The 23,284-nt window shown below is 45.7% G+C and overlaps 1 long non-coding RNA gene across 1 annotated transcript in view; it reads left to right on the top strand.

Annotated features, from left to right (window-relative positions):
- LOC139181630 (uncharacterized) overlaps nt 1–23,284 on the top strand; it is a 288,747-nt gene that overhangs the window by 160,658 nt on the left and 104,805 nt on the right. Inside the window, exon 3 of the long non-coding RNA XR_011565424.1 lies at nt 15,979–16,090. This is a non-coding gene — a long non-coding RNA (uncharacterized lncRNA). The remainder of the gene's footprint in view (nt 1–15,978; nt 16,091–23,284) is intronic.

Raw genomic sequence — 23,284 nt, 5'->3', positions numbered from 1 at the left:
GCCGTGCCAGAGTCATTCACTGCAGGAGAGATTTCTGGGATGGATACCGTGTCGTGGGGGGAGAAACGTGAGAAGGGCAGCATGGAAGCTTGTAAGCAAAATCCCCGATGAGGGCCCTGCTCTTCCAAGGGTGGCTCCCAGACCGGCAGCGTCCGTCTCCCCCAGTAGCCACTTGGAAATCTAGAACCCCAGCCCTGCCCTAGCCCAGTGAACCAGCATCTGCACCGTTATCCCATCCCCCAGCTCAATGGAGGTGGGGCGGGCTGCTTACGGGTTGGGTTGGTGATTTCAGTCGTTTCAGTATCAGCTTTCAGAAAGTCCTCTGGAGCTGAGGAGAAGGGCTGCCTTGAGCCTGACAGCTTTGTGTCCATTTGCAAAGACAGCAGCATCGGCCCCCTGCAACAGATACATCCCTGGGGAGTCCCCTGAACTCAGGGAGGCAGGCCCGGCTGGCAGCCCCGGCCGGGTGCAGGAAGTGACATGCTGTACTTTTGAGACACTGCCCAAGGCCCTGTGCAAAACCATGGGCTTCCTTGTCACAATCCTGTGTCCCAGGAACCGCTCACTTTGTTGCTTCTCGTTTGCTTGCTAAGTCGTGCCCGACTCTTTGCGACCCCATGGACTGCAGCACCTCAGGCCTCCCTGTGTATCACCGACTCCCAGAGCTTCCTCAAACTCACGTCCATCAAGTCAGTGATGCCATCCAACCATCTCATCCTCTGTCATCCCCTTCTCCTCCTGCCTTCAACCTTTCCCAGCATCAGGGTCACTTCCAGTGAGTTGGCTCTCCGCATCAGGTGGCCAAAGGGTTGGACCTTCAGTATCAGTTGCTTAGTTACAGTGAAAGTAATTGACAATGTGAGACAGTATGAATATATGCTATTTTTTTTTTAAAGATTTTTGATATGGGCCATTTTTTTTTTTAAGGTTTTTAAACTTTTCATTCTGTATTGGGGTATAGCTGATTCACAATGCTGTGTGAATCTCAGGTGACCAGCAAAGGGACTCAGCCATACATATACACGTATCCATTCTCCCCCCAAACTCCTGTCCCCTGTCCAGGCTGTGATGTGGACCATTTTACAAGTCTTTACTGGATTTGTGACAGTATTGCTTCTATTTTATGTTTTGGTTTTTTGGCCACGAGGCATGTGGGATCTTGGCTCCCTGACCAGGGATTGAACCCACATTCCCTGCCTTGGAAGGCGAAGTGTTAACCACTGGACGACCAGGGGATACCCGATGCACTGACTATTTTAATACCTGAGTATTAAGAGAGAGCACAAAACCTTTTCTGAAATGCACACAATGAATGTGGGTACCCATTAAATAACCCCAAATACCAAGTTCCTCCTTTTTCCTTCAGCTTCCTTTCACTTAAAAAAAAAAGAAACCTCATAATTACCTAGTTATGTCCTGTCGTGTCAGCTAGACAGTGAAGTCTGGAAAGGCAGTGGTTGTGTCTGCTTCTTGTTCCAGGTCTAGCGTTGCCAGATTTAGCAAACGAGGCTACACGACTCAGCTAATAAACCTGAAGGTCAGAAAAGCAAGGATGTGATGTGGTTTTGGTACAAGTATGGCTCATGCTGCATTTGAATCAGGCTTATGTTTTTCCAACAGAGAGTCCCTTGGATGGCAAGGACATCGACCCAGTCAATGCTAAAGGAAATCAATCCTGGTTATTCATTGGAAGGACTGATGCTGAAGCTCCAAAACTTTGGCCACCTGATGCAAAGAAATGACTTATTGGAAAAGACCCTGATACTGGGCAAGATTGAAGGCAGGAGGAGAAGGGGACGACAGAGGATGAGATGGTTGGATGGCATCACCGACTCCATGGACTTGAGTTTGAGCAAGCTCTGGGAGTTGGTGATGGACAGGGAGGCCTGGTGTGCTACAGTCCATGCGGTCACAAAGAGTTGGACACGTCTGAGCGGCTGAACTGTTTTTCAGATACTTGCTGTTTTCTCTGACCTTCAAATCTAAGTCAGTGTCTTGGACTCTATCTGGAGACAGAATCTGGACCTCAGCTTTCTCATGAGTACTCAGCACTGATCAGATGATCAATAAATATTGAACACTTCTGCCGCGAGGCAGAAAGCTGCACGTGGCAGTTGTGTAAGGAGAGAAGGTAGGTGCAGAAAAAAACAGTGAGCCATGAGAAGTCAGAGCCTGGCTTGTTGTAACCACCATGCAAAGTAGTTTATCAGGGGTCGTTTATCAAGGAGAGCATCCATGGATGACTTCCTTCACTGAGAAGAAGGGGAAAATGCCTTCCGGGCAGATAGCTGTGGCTCTGAGCTCATGGGAGGGTCTCGCCTTCTCCAGGGAGCCTTCTGCCTGTGAAAACTGGAGCGTGAATAAGCCCGGGAAATGTTGGGTTTCTCCTTCAGTGACAGATGAAAATTTAATGGCCAAGTGGGAGACACCAGTACTGCATACTCGTTTCTTTGGGGAGCGCAGAAAAGTTAGTCTCATAATGAGGGAAAGTTGAGATATAAAAATCTAACAGATAGCTCTTTTGCAAAACAGAAGTTCAGTCGTGTCTGACTCTTCGCGACACCATGAACCACAGCATGCCAGGCCTCCCTGTCCATCACCAACTCCCGGAGCTCACTCAGATTCACGTCCATCGAGTCAGTGAAGCCATCCAGCCATCTCATCCTCTGTCGTCCCCTCTCCTCCTGCCCCCAATCCCTCCCAGCATCAGAGTCTTTTCCAACGAGTCAGTTCTTCGCATGAGGTGGCCAAAGTACTGGAGTTTCAGCTTTGGCATCATTCCTTCCAAAGAGCACCCAGGGCTGATCTCCTTCAGAATGGACTGGTTGGATCTCCTTGCAGTCCAAGGGACTCTCAAGAGTCTTCTCCAACACCACAGTTCAAAAGCATCCAATTCTTCGGCGCTCAGCCTTCTTCACAGTCCAACTCTCACATCCACACATGACCACTGGAAAAACCATACTTCTGAAAGAAAAGGGTAGATGAGAGAAGATGCCTGGTGGCTCAGCTGGTAAAGAATCCACCTGCAATGCGGGAGACCTGGGGTTAATCCCTGGGCTGGGAAGATCCCCTGGAGGAGGGAAAGGCTACCCACTCCAGCATTCTGGCCTAGAGAATCCCATGGATTCTCCCCGTGTCGTCCACGGGGTTGCATAGAGTCAGACACAACTGAACGACTTTCCCTTTCACTTTGGACAGTTCGGTTCAGTAGGAGCATCTCTGTCCTTTTTTGCCATTTCATGAAGTGTGTGGAAGGTGCTTTCACATTTTCTGTTTTTCAGCACTAGTAATTTTGTTCGCTTTTACTTTTGTTTTCTTTCTGTTTATCCTGCTTATGGCTGTGAAAAGTGTTTCTGGGTTTCCTCCTATTGTTTTCTTGCTGCATCTTGACTTTAGCCTAGGTAATAACATGGTTAAAACCACAAGATGTTCTTTATATTAATAAAATAAAATATAATCCCTAACACTTTGCGACCCCATGGAGTATACAGTCCATGGAATTCTCCAGGCCAGAACACTGGAGTGGATAGCCGTTCCCTTCTCCAGGGGAATCTTCCCAACCTGGGGATCGAACCCAGGTTTCCCGCATTGCAGGCGGATTCTTTACCAGCTGAGCCACCCGGGAAGCCCATTAATAAAATAAAGAATCAAACAGCACAAGTAAAAGCCACGGAAGGATCAGTATTGATAGTTCTTTTGTACTAAGGAATTAATTAGTCCAGTGTGTATTCTTAAGATCCCAGACGATCTTAATCTTATTTAGTATGCTCTTAACAAAATACCATCTCGAATGGACACTTAAATGCTCCCTGGCTCACCTCTCAAATTTAATGTAATCATTTGCATCTCATCTGGGTTGCAGTTAGGAGAAAGAGCTTCAAACAAAATTGACATAAACTGAATGGTGAATCCATTTTTATTTGAGGCACAGCTATGCATACGCGGTAAGTGCACGCATTATGAAGACAAATGGAGCATTAGAGTAAGTAATTAGGAAGCAAACCTATGACACTGGAACAGCTGCGTTCTGATATAAAATACAGCCTGCGTAGCCCTGTAATTCATTATTACCTACTCTGTGTTGTTCTGTTTATCACAGGTCTTAAAGAGAATGACCGAAAGCCATCAATACATTACTGAAAGCAGGACTTTGCGTATCAGCAGAGAGAGTTAAAAAGTTTTAAAATTCTTCCCGACTCACCTGGTGGCACAGGTTTCTTGTCTCGCCCACAGCCCTTCCCAGTTTGCAGAGCTTTGACGATCAGCTCTTCCGTTCAAGTCCTCATGTGCAAAATGGTCACGAGAGGAGCTGTGCCCGTGGTTCTACATCTTAAGTGTGTATCCGGGGCTTGTGAAACACTGATCCCTGTAGTATCCCCACCCCCCGCTCCCCTACCCCCAGACTCTCTCATCTGTTGCTCTCTGGGTTCAGGCTCAGCCTTTGCATTCCCCTTTGGTACCGTGGTGATGTTGATGCTGCTGACCTGGGGACCACAGTTAGAGGAGGTAACCTCTGAGGCCTGGATGACGAGCTCCAATGCGGACTCTTAGCCCAGAGATTCTGGCTGGAGTGACCTCGACGGGCTGGCATGGCGGGGATTTAACACGCTGCAGGCTGGACGGCCAACCTGTCTGTATGAAGCTTTGGCTGCTTGCCAAAAGGATTGTGATTTCACGATCCTTGTCCTCTTTCTTTGCACACGCACTTGGTTTCGTTCTGTTTTTAATAGCTTACTATTCTAACTCCCTGCTTGAACCCAGATTGGTCAATAGATGTTTGTTTCTTTGTTTAATGACTACATACATTTCAGCCTCGGCTAATAGAACTGAAGCCTAGCTCTCTGCAGAGTTTGGACTCATGGTCTCCGGTAATTTACTGTTGTCTTTTCTCACACCTGTTAGCTCCATGGGTCCATTTTATGGATCATTCCAGTGCTGGAGTTGGACAAAGACAATCCATAGACAAAATTCCCTTGAATGAACCTTCTGTGTGCATAAGTCGCTCAGTCGTGTCCAACTCTTTGAGATTCCCATGGACTATAGCCCACCAGGCTCCTCTGGCCATGGGATTCGCCAGGAAAGAATACTGTAGTGGGTTGCCATTTCCTTCCCTCCAGGGGATCTTCCCGACCCAGGGATGGAAGCCTGGTCTCCTGCATTGCAGGCCGATCCTTTACCATCTGAGCTATCGGGAAGCCTTTTATGGTGATTTTGGTAAAGGCCCTAGGATAAGCAGTTTTTACTTAAGATCTTATCTTTGTAAATGTTTCATGTTTATCATAAATCCAAGATGAGTGACTTTGATAATTAGCTGCTTTAAGTATTAGTGTGTAAGTCGCTCAGTCGAGTCCAACTCTTTGTGACCCCATGGACTGTAGCCTACTAGGCACCTCTGTCCGTGGAATTTTTCCAGGCAAGAATACTGGAATGGGTAGCCATTTCCTCCTCCAGGGGATCTTCCTGACCCAGGGATCCAACCTGGGTCTCCTGCATTGCAGGCAGATTCTTTACCACTTGAGCCAACAGGGAAGCCCTGCATAAGTATTAAAGTGCAGTCAAATACCTCTGCAAAGCAGTCAACCAGAAGGCCTTTGAAAGCAGGGGGGTGGGAAAGCAAGTTTCTCAGGTCATTAGTCACTTTTGAAACTGCAAATAATTCCCCTAAAACTGACCCAGTTATATTCTCTTAAAATGTAAATGAATCTTCAGATAAAACAATCTTCAGGGAATAAACAAAGACTTTACACTGTTTTTGACATTAAAAAAAAAAAAATTAGAGGAGACCCCCCCCCCACCCCGGCCTTTTAAAAACTTTTAATTTTATATTGGAAGTGGGCAGCAAAGGGACTCAGCCATACATACACATGTATGGAGGAGGCCCTTTCTTGTAATTGATAATTTATACGAAGAGAATGGAGAAGGCAATGGCACCCCACTCCAGTACTCTTGCCTGGAAAATCCCATGGATGAAGGAGCCTGGTGGGCTGCAGTCCATGGGGTTGCTGAGAGTCGGACACGACTGAGCGACTTCACTTTCACTTCCATGCACTGGAGAAGGAAATGGCAACCCACTCCAGTGTTCTTGCCTGGAGAATCCCAGGGACAGGGGAGCCTGGTGGGCTGCCATCTATGGGGTCGCACACAGTCGGCCAGGACTGAAGCAACTTAGCAGCAGCAGCAGCAGGAAGGGAATCTTGTTCCAAACACCAGAGAATTAAATTATTTTCAAAGATGCTCATAATGTCTTTTGAGTATTGGCATGCTCTTCTTCAATAAACCTTTGATAAATGGTAATATCTTCTTCTTGGCCTTGTGTTAGACGTGGTTCATGAAGTTCAACAGCACTTTGACTCTGGACTCAAAAATGTGAACACTTGACTTGATAACAGTCATTTAGTTTTGGCTATTCAGTGGGACCCTGAAATAAGGAGTGTGAACAAGGTTGAATAATCTGTATGATGAGGGTGGGGGATTGACCCATGAAAGGAGAGGCAACTTGGAGGTCAGCGTAGAAGAGCAGCCTGAAGCACCTACTCAACTCTTGGCTGAGGTTGACCCTCTTACTGGTAGCCCAGGAGACCCGTCACCTACTTGTCATTCACTCATTCTGTGTCCATGGCCACCTTGAATTTCTACAAAGGTGGGCATCCTGAACTCTCAACATGATGGAGTATATCCTGAAAAATTGCCCACTCTCATATGTGACATAGGAGCACTTTTTAAACAGAGGGTTTGGTCAATCCCTGAAGCATTTCTCAGGACTCCTATATGAATGCCGAAATGATTTCTGAAATCTTAAAGCTGTTTCTGTCTTTAAAAGGATACAGAAGTCTGCATTTCCTGATGTTTGAATTAAGGAATCTTTTGAGGGAATATTCCATGAGTATTACTGGATTTGGTGGCTCTTTCAAAAAAATTTTGAGTAAAATTCCGGTTCTGCAAGAGGCCAAATCAAGGGCAAAGAATTCCTTAAAAATAAAGGATTGGGTTGTACTACATGTTACACTGTTATTGATCCATTTAAACAATGATATATCTATAATATATGGATAAGGATAAGATGGGGGCTTCAAACAAATTTTTTTTTATTTTAAATTCTTGAGTGCAGGTACTTTACGGCGTTGGGTTGATTTCTGCTGTACAACGAAGTGAATTAGCTATATGCATACATATATCCCTCTTTTGATTTTCCTATCCATTTAGGTCACCACAGCGCATTCCCTAGAGGCTATACAGCAAATTGTCATTAGCTGTCTATTTCATAGGCAGTATCAGTAGTGGGTGTATATCACTCCCAGTCTCCCAGTTAATCCCACCCACCTCCCTGCCTTGATCTCCACGTGTTTGTCTTCTCTGTCTGTGTCTCTGTACTTTGTAAAGAAGAATCTCTGTACCATTTTTTTTTTTCCGTAAATTAAAAGAAGTGTTAGGGTGGAAAGACTGCAAGTGGCGTTTGTCTCTTCAGAAGTCTGATGTTGCTGTTGTAACAGCATCTGTGTAAGTTTTAAGAGAAAACAGTCTCTGATTTGTAAAATTCAGACACTTTTACAAATCAGAGATTTGCAGCCTATTTTAGCAGCTTCCCTAGAATTTGAACCCGGGGAGGGAGGGAGGGAGGCAAAGAGAGGTTGAAAGACTGGTTTCCTTCACGGGTAAGTCTATCACCACCCTGCCTGTGTGTACTCTTCCAGAGCTTTCTCAGGAAACAAGACTAAACGTATCCAAAGGCATATGCAGTCAGGAATAGCATAGACACAGGGAAGGGGCAGTGTAGACATGGGGGAGGACAGCATAAAAACATCAACAGCATGGGATGGCAACAGACTGAGTTTCTTCTAATACGGGGAAGATAGACTGTCTCATTCATAGATAACTGACTGTCATTTGCTTGAGCTCTGAATTGATAGCTGGTGGTGTGTGAAATGTTCTTCAGCTGTCTTTTCTTTTTTTCCTTTAAATTTAAATTTTTTAATGTAAAAATTAATTTTAATGTAAATTTTTTATTTTTATATGTAAGATTTTTTTATTTTATATGTAAATATGTTTAATTTTTAATGTAAATTTTTAATTTTAATGTAAATTTTTTTAATTTTTTAAGTGTAAAAAGTTTAATTTTTAATGTAAAATTTTTTAATTTTAATGTAAAAATTTTTGATTTTTTTAATGTAAAAAATTTTAATTTTTTAAAATGTAAAATAAAATTTTTTTAATGTAAAATTTTTTAATGTAAAATTTTTAAATTTTTAAAATGTAAATTAAAAATTTTTTTTAATGTAAAACTTTTTAAATTAAAAACAATTATTTATTTATTTGACTGCACCAGGTCTTAGCTGTGGCAGGTGAACACTCAGTTTCGGCATGTGGGATCTATTTCCCTGACCAGGGATGGAACCCAGGTCTGCTGCATTGAGAACCTGGAGTTCTGGCCAGTGCACCACCAGGGCAAGTCTCATCAGCTCCTAAATCTGTTCTAAGGTCCCAAATTATTCTTCCCAAAGCAACTTTCTCAGAGAGTGAGGCGGGGTCCGCGGGGGAAGAGACAGAGCTTTCTATTTTGGCAACAGGACTAGGTTCTCACCGTACTTGTGACTCAAACGAAACTTTCCCAAGCACAACCGAAATAGCTCCCACAGAGTTTCGAACGATGAGAATCAAGCCCAGATGGTCTGGACCGAAAAATATTAAATCCGATGCTGTTACTATGGTCAAGTGAGATGACATATTTGCATTTTTTTTTTCTGAGTGTATTTAAAATTAGTCTTTGTAAGAAATCCGGCTGCTTCAAAATATGCTTTCCACTGCTCCCTAAGTGCATGAATTTTCCTCCCTGAGTCATGCAAGTGGGTAAAGAAACCGAGCTTTGAGAAGGCCCTTGTTTAACAGTAACTGTGTCAGCAGTGTGGACTTGATAACATCTGAGAGTACCCAGTACTCGAGCCACGCGAAGTGTTCACTGGGTGGCCAGGAAGTACTGAGAGAATGCTGTTGAGTCCATTTGAATAGACCTGGGATGTGAAAGCGCTCCATGTTCATAAGGACCAGTTTTCTAGGGCTAACACGTTGGACTGGCCAAAAGTGGATTCAGGCTTTTTCCATACGATGTGTATGGGAACCTAACAGGGTATGGAGAAACCGGAACAAACTTTTTGGCCAAGCCAGTGATAGCTGGATTACATGTCTCCTTCCTTCTCAGTCTCCTCTGTGTATTTCCTCAATTGTTAACCAGTAGCCTTGTGCTGTTGGGCTTCCCTGGTAGCTCAGCTGGTAAAGAATCGGCCTATAAGGCGGGAGACCTGGGTTCTATCCCTGGGTTGGGAAGATTCCCCTGGAGAAGGGAAAGGGTACCCACTCCAGTATTCTGGCCTGGAGAATTCCTTGGGCTGTATAGTCCATGGCGTCACAAAGAGTTGGACACCACTCAGTGACTTTCACTTTCAGCCCTACGCTGAAGGCTTGGCAGAGTTGACAGGGAGATTCCCATCTAAGGGCTGTGCCCAGGATTCCTGGGTAAGCACGTGTGTTCTCACATGGGACGGTTGGATGGCATCACCCACTCAATGGACGTGAGTTTGAGCAAGCTCTGGGAGTGAGTGAAGGACAGGGAGGCCTGGCGTGCTGCACTCCATGGGGTTGCAAAGAGTTGGGTACGCCCTAGCAACCAAACAGCAACAGCAGCAAGGCTTTTTAAAATGTGTCTCTCCAATATCTCAGGTTTCCTTCAGTTCAATCCAGTTCAGTCTCTCAGTCGTGTCTGACTCTTTGTGACCGCATGAACTGCTACCCGCCAGCCTCCCTGTCCATCACCAACTCCCGGAGTCCACCCAAACCCACGTCCATTGAGTTGGTGATGCCATCCAACCATCTCATCCTCTGTCGTCCCCTTCTCCTCCTGCCCTCAATCTTTCCCAGCATCAGGGTCTTTTCAAACGAGTCAGCTCTTCCCATCAGGTGGCCAAAGGATTGGAGTTTCAGCTTCAGCATCAGTCCTTCCAGTGAACACCCAGGACTGATCTCCTTTAGGATGGACTGGTTGGATCGCCTTGCCATCCAAGGCAGCCTCAAGAGTCTTCTCCAACACCACAGTTCAAAAGCATCAATTCTTCCGCACTCAGCTTTCTTTATAGTCCAAGTCTCACATCCATACATGACCACTGGAAGAACCACAGCCTTGACTAGATGGACCTTTGTTGGCAAAGTAATGTCTCTGCTTTTTAATATGCTGTCTAGGTTGGTCATAACTTTTCCTTACTTTATGCCTAGCTCCAGGCACATGAAGTCCAGAAAATATCTCTTGTCTAATTGCCAAAAGAGCAGGCAAAGAACCTTCCTGATGTTCCTTAACTGGTGAAAAAAGAGATGGCGAGCCAAGTATCTTGATTGCTTTTCTCATTCTGGCACTTATGAATGAATATGATCATCTCTTGGCTCCAGAGCGGGAAGAGAGAGTGGAAATAAAGGGACCCCCTCCCCCCACCCCCGGGACCCAGGAGAAGCAGATGAACTCTGGAAATGGTGGGATTCTGACCCAGGAAAGTCCTGGTTACCTGGAAGTCTCTTCCTCCCTGTGACCACACCATGGGACATGGCCTCACACATGCAGGATCATCTTATTCTCCTCCTTTCTCTTCAAATCATCACCAGTGCATGGCTTTTGGACCTGTTCAGGGCTTCACCTCCATTCATAATCTGCTCTCTCTTTAAGAAAAAAAACAAAACAATCTATTCAGCTGTGGTGAGGCTTAGTTGTGGCACGTGGGATCTAGTCTCCTGACCAGGGATTGAACCTGGGCCTCCTGCATTGGGAGGGCAGAGTCTTAGCCGCTGGACCACCCCCCATAAGAAGTCCCCATAAATTGATGGTTTTCTTTATAAAACCAGGAGTCCATGTCTCTACAGTGGTTGGAAGACCAAAGAGAATCACCTCGAGTGGTTGTAGGCAGCTGGCCACCTCCCATGGGCTACGTGTGTACAAGGAAACACACAGCAGAACTTAGCAACAGACCACAGTCAGTTCTGGGCAGCCCACGCGAGGTCTGATCTCAGCAATCAACTGTAGGAATCTGACCGTACACAGTGGGTGTGATGGACGGTGTGTCTGCCTGTGTCCTCGGGGCCCATGGCTGGGGAATCTTGACCACACACCCCAGGGCATGTGAGTCTGCTCGGACTTGACGTTTGCTGAAGTGAAACTACGTCTGTGGGTCAGTGTTTATTAGTTATGGGAAGTTTCGCTTTTCCCAGAAGTGAGCCCTCCCCCCAGCTGTGAGTAAGCACACAGCTTAGCTTCTGCTGGTTAGGGGGACACACTGCGGAGACTGAACTTGCATGGGAGGCAAGACACGTCTTTGTTACTCTCATCTCTCCGCTTGCCAAGCCCTCCTAGTCCGGGAACACTCTGGACACAGGTTACAGAGTTAGGGCTCCCAACTTTTAGAGTGCAGGGGGATTCCCCAGTGGCTCAGTCGGTAAGGAACCCTCCTGCAATGCAGGAGACTCAAGTTTGATCCCTGGGTCGGGAAGATCTCTTGCAAAAGGAAATGGCAACCCACTCCAGTATTCTTGTCCTGGAAAATTCCACGGACAGAGGAGCCTAGCATGCTGCAGTCCATGCGGTCGCAAAGAGTCAGACACAACTTAGTGACTAAACCACCTACCACCGCCATTAGCGCACACGAAAAAAATCACACAAATGATGATGACTTAATATGCATCCATAGGATGAGTCTACAAATCTGTGTCATATAAGTATTGATTAAACAGAGGTAACAGCAAAAAAAGAAAAAGAATAGTGAGCAAGCTAAAAAACAATTGGAATTCAGTCACATCACAACGATATAAATAAGGATTCTGAAAATCATTTCAGTTATCCAGGAGTAACTCACAAAGGATTCCGAACACAGATGAAAGAATTTTTCGTGGTGCTGCCGACCCTTCCTTCTTTGGGTTAAACACGACGTAGTTATACTCACATGAAGCTAGGTCTCACTGAAGGCTTTTTTCCGCCCCCAGTTGTATAGCAGTATTTCTTTAATAGTGCTATGGAGATGTATTTATATACTTTATTCTATATTACACACCTCTTTAAAGTGTACATTTCACTGTTGCATAGAGCAGCAGTCTCCAACCTTTTTGGCATGAGGGACCCCACGGATGGGGAGTGAAACAGTGGTTCAGGCGCTAATGAGAGCGATGCGGCTGCTGCTGCTGCCGCCAAGTCGCTTCAGTCCTGTCTGACTCTGTGCGACCCTATGGACAGCAGCCCACCAGGCTCCTCCATCCACAGGATTCTCCAGGCAAGAATACTGCAGTGGGTAGCCTATCCCTTCTCCAGGGGATCTTCCGGACCCAGGAATTGAACCGGGGTCTCCTGCATTGTGGAGAAGGCAATGGCACCCCACTCCAGTGCTCTTGCCTGGAAAATCCCATGGGTGGAGGAGCCTGGTAGGCTGCAAGTCCATGGGATAGTGAAGAGTTGGACACGACTGAGCGACTTCACTTTCACTTTTCGCTTTCATGCCTTGGAGAAGGCAATGGCAACCCACTCCAGTGTTCTTGCCTGGAGAATCCCAGGGACGGGGGAGCCTGGTGGGCTGCCGTCTATGGGGTCACACAGAGTCGGACACGACTGAAGCGACTTAGCAGCAGCAGCAGCTCTTGCATTGCAGGTGGATTCTTTACCAACTGAGCTATCAGGGAAACCCTGCCTGTTCCAAAAAAACCTATTGGATAGTAGTTTGTATCTAACCTATATGGCATAAAGTAACACAGTTTATGTTTCAACTATATGTGTGTGTGTCTGAGTCAGTAAGACAGGTTATGGATATTTGTATTTCCTCTCACACAAAACACACATTCTGACTCTCAGACACACACACACACACACAGTTGAAACATAAACTGTGTTGTTACTTTATACCGTACAGGTTAGATACAAACTATCCAATAGGTTTTTATTTCAATTTTCCTGGGAGCATAGTTGATTTACACTGTTGGGTCAGTTTCTGCTGGTCAGCAGCATGAATCAGCTGTACATATACATACATCCCCTCTTTTTTTAGATTCTTTTCCCATATGGGTCATTATATAGTATTGACTAGAGTTCTCTATGCTAAACAGTAGGTCCTATTCAGTTCAGTTCAGTTCAGTCGCTCAGTCATGTCTGACTCTGCGACCCCATGAATCACAGCACGTCAGGCCTCCCCGTACATCACCAACTCCCGGAGTTTACTCAAACTCATGTCCATCGAGTCGGTGATTCCATCCAGCCATCTCATCCTCTGTCGTCCCCTTCTCCTCCTGCCCCCAGTCCCTCCCAGCATCAGGGTCTTTTCCAATGAGTCAGCTCTTCGCATGAGGTGGCCAAAGTATTAGAGTTTCAGCTTCAGCATCAGTCTTTCCAATGAATACACAGGACTGATCTCCTTTAGGATGGACTGGTTGGATCTCCGTGCAGTCCGAGGGACTCAAGAGTCTTCTCCAGCACCACAGTTCAAAAGCATCAATTTTTCGGTGCTCAGCTTTTTTTAATAGTCCAACTCTCACATACATACATGACCACTGAAAAAACCATAGCCTTGACTAGACAGACCTTTGTTGGCAAAGTAATATCTCTGCTTTTGAATATGCTATCTAGGTTGGTCATAACTTTCCTTCCAAGGAGTAAGCGTCTTTAAATTTCGTGGCTCCAATCACCATCTGCAGGGATTTTGGAGCCCAAAAAACCAAAGTCTGGCACTGTTTCCGCTGTTTCCCCATCTATTTGCCATGAAGTGATGGGACCAGACGCCATGATCTTCGTTTTCTGAATGTTGAACTTTAAGCCAACCTTTTCACTCTCCTCTTTCCCTTTCATCAAGAGGCTTTTTAGTTCCTCTTCACTTTCTGCCATAAGGGTGGTGTCATCTGCATATCTGAGGTGATTGATATTTCTCCCAGCAATCTTGATTCCAGCTGGTGCTTCTTCCAGCCCAGCGTTTCTCATGATGTACTAGGTCTTATTACTTTACCTATATGTTTTGTATATAGAATTGTGTCTAAATGTGTCCAATCCCAGTCTAATTTATCCCTTTCCCCTCTCTTACCCTCTGGTAACTATAAGTTGTTTTTTGTGTTTTTTTTTCACATCTGTAGTTCTGTTTCCATTTTGTCAGTTCATTTGTATCTTTTTTTTTTAGATTCCACATATGCAAGATGTCATATGATATTTGTCGGTCTGTCTCTGACTTACTTCACACAGTATGACCGTCTCAAGGTCCGTCTGTGTTGCCGCGTATGGCATGATTTCATTCTTTTCTTACGGTGACTAGTATTCCGTTGTCTGTATGCAGCACGTCTTCTTCATCTGTTCCTCTGTTGGGGCCCATTTAGGGTGCTTCTACGTCTTGGATATTGTGAGCAGTGCCGCTCTGAACGCTGAGGCGCGTGTATCTTTTCAAATCATGGTTTTCTCCAGCTGTATCCCCAGCAGTGAAATGGCTAGATCATAGGCTAGATCTGTTTTCAGGTTTTTAAGGAACCTCCGTACTCTTCTTCACAACGACTGTATCAGTGTACATTCCCACCGAGAGTGTGAGAGGGTTTCCTTTTCTCCACACCCCCCTCCAGCATTAATTGTTTGTAGGCTTTTATTGATGATGGCCATTCTGACCAATCTGAAGTGACGCCTCATTGTAGGTTTGACTTGCATCTCTTTAATAATTAGTGATGTGAAGCATCGTTTCATGTGCTCCTTTTAGCCATCTGTATGTCTTCTTTGGATAAATGTCTATTCAGATCTTCTACCCAGTTTTTGATTGGGTTGTTTTTTTTTTTTTTTTTTTTTTTGATATTGAGCCACATGAGCTGTTTATATACTTTGGAGATAGTGAAAGTTGCTCAGTCGTGTCCGACTCTTTGCGACCCTATGGACTGTAGTCCAAGGAAATCTCCAGGCCAGAACACTGCAGTGGGTAGCCTTTCTCTTCTCCAGTTTTGGAGATTAGTCCCTTGTCGTTAGCTTCATTTGCAAATATTTTCACCCATTCTGAAGATTGTCTTTGCATTTTGTATTAATGGTTTCCTTTGGTGTGCAAAAGCTTTTGAGTTTAATTAGATCACGTTTGCTTATTTTCGTTTTTATTTTCATTACTCTAGGAGGTAGATCGAAAAAGATCTTGCCGCCACTTATGTCCAAAAATTTTACCATTTGTATCAAAACACAAGAGACCACAAGTTAGCAAATTATTCTTTTTTTTTTTTTTTTGGCAAATTAATCTTAAAAAAGAAAAAATGGATCTGGTGGAATCAGACTCTCTTACTTCAGAGCCACAGTCATCAAGACAGTATGGTCCTGGCACAAAAACAGACAGACAGGTGGTACATGATAGAAAGCCCAGAGATAAACCCACACACCCATGGTCACCTAATCTATGACAAAAGAGGCAAGAACATACAGTGGAGAAAAGACAGTCTCTTCAATAAGTGCTGGGAAACCTGGACAGCTACATGTCAAAGAATGAAATTAGAACACTCTCTAACACCATACACAAAAATAAACTCATAATTAAAGACCTAAATGCAAGGCCAGATATGGTAGAACTCTTGTGTTAGTTGCTCAGTCGTGTCTGACTCTTTGCGACCCACGGACTGTAGCCCACCAGGCTCCTCCGTCCATGGGATTCTCCAGGCAAGAATACTGGAGTGGATTGCCATTCCCCTCTCCAGGGGATCTTCCTGACCCAGGGATTGAACCCAGGTCTCACGCACTGCAGGCAGACTCTTTACCATCTTAGGGGAACATGTAGGCAGGATACAGTCATAAGTTGCACCAAGATCTTTTTTGATCCCACAGTTGAGATATAAACTCTGAAATTGAGCATGCCTACAAATGTCTTGAGTGTCGTCATTTGAGTTCATTGAACACCTTATCAACTCTTACAGTTCTCTGGCTGTCCTTTCATGCGTCCAGAGCAAACTTAATTTCTCTCTTTCTGTGGGTAGATGCTGGGGACTCAGGTGCTGGCACGTGATTTATGCGAAGTAACATCTTGGAACAAAGACCGCCTCCCCCATCACGGCACTGCTGCCCAAACCAGGCTTGGACCCACAAAACGTGAGTGAGTTGGGTGTAGCGGTGTTGTCCTGATCACAAAGGAGAGAGGCCTGTCTCCCCATCGTCCCCTCCCAGGTCCCACGCTGCGGGTCACACTGACCTCTCCCTGCACACGCAGGGTCTGAACCCCGGGGGACCGCCACGGTGCTCAGTTACAATCGTGACCGCAGTGGCTTATCTGTATTCCCTTGAATCAGAATACGTATGGTAAAGATGTCTCTCTGCAAAGAGTTTACGGGGAGGCCCCAAAACTAACTGTCGGCTTTGACCAGAAGGAATCTGATTGTGGTTGTGTTGATGGATCAGGGGCCGCCGCAGAGCGGGGGGCAGGAGCTCTCCAGCCCAGGGCCTGGAACTTGCACCCATACGCCATGTGCTGTGGGATGAACTGGTCCTCCACTGGGCAGCCCAGGTCTTCTGGGTCAGATGCAGATGTACGGAGCTCTGTATCATAAGGCTGCCACGAGGCTGCAATGAGGTAATCAGGGCTTGGCGTCTGGCATGACGGAGGTCCCATTTGTGCACCCATCAACCTGCCAGACTCATTATCATCCTGAGTATCATTAATACTAGCCCAGCGCCGGTATTGTTAGCTGTCTCCTCATTTCATGAGTTCTTTGGGTGAGCCTTCAAAGACGAGAAAGTCGTACAGACTGTCACACACAGATATCAATTAACCGCAACCTCATCTTGTATACAAGTTTACCGCCACTTGTAAATGAGTGAATTAATTAACCACAGGCACATCTTGTGAATAAGTTTACCACTCCTTGTAAACAAGTCACTTAATTAACCATGGGCTATACAGTCCATGGGATTCTCCAGGCCAGAATACTGGACTGGGTAGCCTTTCCCTTCTCCAGGGAATCTGCCCAACCCAGGGATAGAACCCAGGTCTCCCACATTGCAGGCAGATTCTTTACCAGCTGAGCCACCAAGGAAGCCCAAGAAGACTGGAGTAGGTAGCCTATCCCTTCTCCAGGGGATTTTCCTGACCCAGGAATCGAACCAGGGTCTCCTGTATTGCAGGTGGATTCTTTACCAACTGAGCTACTAGGAAAGCCAATTAATGATAATTAGAAAATAGTGTTTTTAGTAGAAAATGGCTAGGTTTTTTTTTTTTTAATACAAAGTGAGTTTCAACTATGAAATATAAATATAGAAGTGACACTGTATCACTGACAATATTGTACGACAGCGGAGGATTCTTTTTTTTCAAAGCATGTTGAATCCTCATAAGCTTCCCTGCATGTCAGAAGCACCCAGAGTGTTAATGGTGGAGAGCTGGGTGCACCCCCAGAATTCCTGATTCTGTCAATCTGTGTAGGGCACAATCAATTCTATTTCCAAAAGTTCCCCAAGCGGTACTGATACTATTGCTCCAGGGACTGCTTTTAGAGAACCATTTAATATCAAGAAACATTTTTACTCTTGTTTCCATGATATCCCTCTTTGCGGATGTTGAAGACTACTTTCAATGAAATAAAAAATATCATCATTGCTGTTTAAACTGTATGTGTGCATTAATTCCATTGTCTGCATCTCCTAAACTGTGCAAAGAAAAGGATTAAAAGGTCAGAGGGAGTTTGGGAAGATGAGAAAAATAACTGGTACCCACAGGCCACAGGCTCTGGGATAAGGTAGTCTAGCACGGGGTGGCTAGTTAAGGATACCTAATCCCACCACTGGCATCTGTCTGGAAGGAACTCATTATTTTCACAGCAGTAGCACCCTGAGGGCTCCAGCTGTGGGGAAACTCCCTAGATTGTGAACCTTCCGTCTTGAGCAGAAATGGATGAAAATGTCTGTATCAACGGCCATGGTGTCTCTGTCTCGGCAGACACATTAGCAAGTGACATAACTAAGCCCACTTCCTTTTGGGGTGATTTATCTGCCTCTGTCGAAGGGAAGGGAAAAATCCCAGTTCCCTATGGAAATGTCGGTTGCCCCTTATTAAAGAGACAGCTTGCAAATTTCTCCAGTCTTAGCCAGACCCAGGGGCCGTTAAAGACATCTTCCCCACATTAAGGGCACTTCTCTTGTGCCGTGAGAGTGTTAACTCTGGAGGCAGGCTGGTCGTCCGCCCCAAGAGGTGGAAAACAGCTACCTGATTTGCTAACTGCGGTTTAGGGGTCCAAACTTGGAATGTTCAGCTAATGCAGGGGGCTTGAGGCAGTTGTGGGGGGACATCCCGTTTTCACAGTGCCGCACATAGCCTGGGGCCACGTTGCAACAAATTGTTAGGAAACCACTTTAATTTAACTCAATGGACATGAGTTTGGGTAAACTCTGGGAGTTGGTGATGGACAGAGAGGCCTGGCGTGCTGCGGTCCATGAAGTCACAAAGGGTCGGACATGACTGAGCGACTGAACTGACTGACCTTAGCTTAAACTATCCGTGGTGACCTGATTTGGTTTTTGTTTTTCTTCTGGTGTTCTGGTGGACTCTGCTCATTTAAGCTGTCATAATTCTGCTTGGTTAAACTGCTGTAATTGGATTCCTGTAGTGAATGACGTCCATCCTAAAGGAGATCAGTCTTCAGTGTTCATTGGAAGGACTGACGCTGAAGATGAAACTCCAATCCTTTGGCCACCTGATTCGAAGAACTGACTCATTGGAAAAGACCCTGATGCTGGGAAAGATTGAAGGCAGGAGGAGAAGGGGCCAACAGAGGATGAGATGGTTGGATGGCATCACCGACTTGATGGGCATGAGTTTGGGTAAACTCTGGGAGTTGGTGATGGACAGGGAAGCCTGGTGTGCTGCAGTCCATGGGGTCACAAAGAGTCGGACATGACTGAGTGACTGAACTGAACTGAACTGAGTGAATGGCAGCGTGTTTAAGACACAAGTGCCCTGTGCTTGTGGGCGCTGAACTTGAGCCTCAGGTTGTGAGAGGGAAACCCGTGTGTGTGTGTGCCCCTGGCTTCCTCCACCCCTGCTAGGTGAGCAGTGATTGTCCTGCTGCTGGTGTCCGGGAAGGGGGTGCATGTGTTTGGGAGGGTGACTGTTTCAGAGGTGTCAGTGCCTGTTTCAGCAACTGGAAAGGTGTGTCCCAGACAGAAAATTAGAGGCTAGTCCACTGTAACGCTACCAGGAAAGCACTTATTTGCCCCCCCCCCCTTTTTTTTTCAAAGATCTGTAGGAAAAATATACTTATTTTTACAATATTTATTTCATGGCATCAGCTCTTAGTTGTGACACTTGGAATCTTTCATTGCAGCTCGAGGAATTTCAAGTTGTGACAGGCAGGCTGAGTAGTAGACAAGTGCTGTCTTAGTTCCTCCGTGGCATGTGGGCATCCAATTTCCCAACCAGGGATCGAACCCTTGTCCCCTGCATTGCCAGGTAGACTCTTAACCACTGGACCACCAGGGAAGTCCCTACTGCTTCTTTTTTTTTTTTAGATGTTTTCATATATTAAGTAAATTTATCTCTGGGAATTCCACCCAACTCTGATGTTGGGAAAGATTGAAGGCAGGAAGAGAAGGGGATGACAGATGAGATGGTTGGATGGCATCATAGACTCAATGGACATGGGTTTGAGCAAACTCCAGGAGTTGGCGATGGACAAGGAGGCCTGGTGTGCTGCGGTTCATGGGGTTGCAAAGAGTTGGACACGAATGAGTGACTTCACTGAACTGAACTGAACTGGGTCTCATTCCTCCTCCATGAAAGATTTTGATACAACTCACAAGTCAGTCTCTGTCTGTCTATCTCTCTCCCTTCTTCCCACCCTCCCCTTTTTATCCTGACCACAACCTTTACTTTTGGTTTAAATATTTAAACTGACTTCCCTGGTGGCTCAGACAGTAAAGCATCTTCCTACAGTGCAGGAGACCCGGGTCCAGTCCCTGGGTCAGGAAGATCTCCTGGAGAAGGAAATGGCAACCCACTCCAGAACTCTTGCCTGGAAAATCCCATGGAAGGAGGACCCTGGAAGGCTACAGCCCATGGGGTCTCACAGAGTCAGACATGACTGAGCGACTTCACTCACTAAGTGTTTAAACATCACCTTACATCCTTTTCATACTTGCATTTAACACAGTGGTACATGTCTGGAGGAAACAAAGTCTCCAGTTAACTTTTAAAAAGCTCATAAAATTGTTAGCCCAGAAGGAAAAATCGTATCTGAAATATATTATAGATCTAAACGAAACCAGAAGGCGTTGTGACACACGCATTGTGGAAAAGGTCCGAAGGTAGAATTGAACAGTAAAGATGCTTTGCTCTCTAAGGTCTCCGCTGTGTTCTGACGGTGTTCTGTTTTGAGATTCTTTTCACCTAAAATGTTTTGATTATCCTCATTTCCCTTTCTTCCTATGTAGCTATTCCTGTGGCTTCCCTGGTGGCTCAGATGGTAAAGAATCTGCTTGCAATGCAGGAGACCTGGGTTTGATCCCTGGGTTGGGAAGATTCCCCTGGAGAAGGAAGTGGCAATCCATTCCAGTAGTCTTGCCTGGAGAATCCCCATGGACAGAGGAGCCTGGCGGGCTATAGTCCATGGGGTTGCAAAGAGTCGGACACAACTGAGTGACTAACACTTTCTGCTTTAATAGCTGAAGCATCATACTATATTACAGTTATGTCCTGATGTCTTTAAACACACCATTAATCGGTTATTCCAATAACAGGTAATTTCTGATGTTCAGCTGTTAAAACCAGCATAAGCAGTAGGAAGGCCAGAGTACACTCAGGTGAGAAATTCTGTAAAATAAATTTAAAGAAGTGAAATAGTGTGTTTCAAATGTCGAACACATTTAAATTTCTGATTTCGATTAACATCGCCTATTAGTAGAAAGAGAATTTCCGCTTGAATCTTAGGACTCTTGTCTTTATTACAAATGCTAGAAATCCTGTACCGTGTATGCGTGTGTGCATGCTCAGTCACTTCAGTTGTGTCCAAGTCTTTGTGACCCTGAAGCCCAATATTGTGTATAAATTTCTGTGAAAAAAAATTATAATCCATGTATTTGTGGATGTTCAAGTAATGCTTTTGAACTGTGGTGTTGGAGAAGACTTTTGAGAGTCTCTTGGACTGCAAGGAGATCCAACCAGTCCATCCTAAAGGAAATCAGTCCTGAATGTTCACTGGAAGGACTGATGCTGAAGCTGAAACTCCAATCCTTTGGCCACCTGATGCGAATTTGAAAAGATCCTGATGCTGGTAAAGATGGAAGGCGGGAGGAGAAGGGGACGACAGAGGATGAGATGGTTGGATGGCATCACCGACTGGATGGACGTGAGTTTGAGCAAGCTCTGGGAGTTGGTGATGGACAGGAAAATCTAGTGTGCTGCAGTCCATGGGGTCGCAGAGTCAGACACGACTGAGCAACTGAACTGAACGGAAGTAATCCCCACTATACACCTGAGGAGAAGGCATGTTGCATTTGAAGGACTTTGAGCAGAAAATCACAAATCAGGGATGACTTTCAACAGGGTGGACCCCCTGCAGGGGTGGGGGGTAGATTCCTTAGTACTTAAGCATTGCTTTTTTTTTTTTTTCCAGTACTTTTTAACAGTCTTTTCTTTTAAAAATGTATTTACTTTTGGCTGCACTGGGTCTTCTTGGCCTTTGCAGAGGCTCTTCTCCAGGTTTGGGAAGCCAGGGCTAACTGGAGACGAGCAGAGCATGGCCTTCTCGAGGCGGCTCCTCTTGCTGCTGAGCACTGGCTCTAGGGCCCCAGGTTCCGTATCTGGAGCACACAGGCTTCGTAGCTGTGGGCTTTGAGCTGCTTCGAGGCACAGTGGGATCTTCCTGGATCAGGGATGGAACTGCAAGATTGTTGCTGAACCACGAAGAGATGCTGGGATTCTTGGCCTCTGGAGGAGAAGAATTCAATCTGGGGCCAGAGACGAGGCTTGATCGCTCAGACCTTTTGTGTCATAAGGTTTTATTAAAGTATAAAGGAGATGGAGAAAGCTTCCGACATAGGCATCAGAAGGGGGCAGAAAGAATACCCCCCTGATAGTTTTTAGCTGGATATTATATAGTCACTTAGCAGTCTGTTAATGAAAGGAAGGAATGTCTTAAAACTCAGAGAATGGCACCAGGCCCCTCATCCATAAAATGTATTTTGGGATAATCTTGGCAACAGAAGAGTCATCCTGGGCCATAAAACGATTGACTTGAATCTTGTATAAAGGCAGGTTACCATACAAATAGTTTCGTTTACACAGATTAGGGGGACAATGTCTGAGTATTTGTCAAGTCGGTTCTGAGCCATTAGGCAGAACCGACTTGAAGACAGAGTCTGGGGTAAATGCATAATACATTAACATAGCTTAAGACAAACATTTCCATATGAAAAATGTGTTGGTTAACGCAAGGTTTGAGAAAAGTTAACTTCAGGTGGAACCAGGTGTCATTATGGCAACACAGTATTTTAAGAGAAACCTCTTTTTAAATGGGTATGCTGCTGCTACTGCTGCTAAGTCGCTTCAGTCGTTTCTGACTCTGTGCGACCCCACAGACGGCAGCCCACCAGGCTCCCCCGTCCCTGGGATTCTCCAGGCAAGAACACTGGAGTGGGTTGCCATTTCCTTCTCCAATGCATGAAAGTGAAAAGTGAAAGTGAAGTCGCTCAGTCGTGTCTGACTCTTCTCGATCACACAGACTGGAGCCCACCAGGCTCCTCCATCCACGGGATGTTCCAGGCAAGAACACTGGAGTGGGGTGCCATTGCCTTCTCCTTTAAATTGGTATAGAGAAGGGGGGAAAAAAAAAACCGTCACTAGTTTGTTTCCTCCTGTCGCTTAAGAGAGATTAAAAATGTCTGACACTTGCAGCCTATTTCCTCCGTTTGGAGACCCCTGGCCTTCCTGCCTGTTACCCTCTCTGAACCCACGTCCCCTAGCACTGGCAGGCAAGATGCTTATCCACCGAGCCAGCAGGGGAGTCCTCAGCACTGCTGTTGATAACAGTGCCAGTTGACTTGTTCAATGACATCAGTGGTGTCAGAAACCACAGTCAACAAGAGACAGGGTCGTGGAATGAACCGTGTTGGTCGGGAAAGCCAGAGCATGGTCCCTGCCCTGCAGGGACCGGGTCAGTACTCAGCCTGGGGTGGGCTCAAAGCTCGGGGCGGAAGACGGCAGTTTCTGGGACTCATGGAGCCCAATCCCCGAGGCCATGGTGTCAGGCTGCAGGTGCATTTTAGAAGCACAGTGCACCTTGGTTTTCTAAGAACAAG

This window comes from Bos indicus, chromosome X (assembly GCF_029378745.1).
Source record: "Bos indicus isolate NIAB-ARS_2022 breed Sahiwal x Tharparkar chromosome X, NIAB-ARS_B.indTharparkar_mat_pri_1.0, whole genome shotgun sequence".
NCBI classification, from domain to species: Eukaryota; Metazoa; Chordata; class Mammalia; order Artiodactyla; family Bovidae; genus Bos; species Bos indicus.
This window is presented reverse-complemented; position numbering and strand designations above follow the sequence as displayed.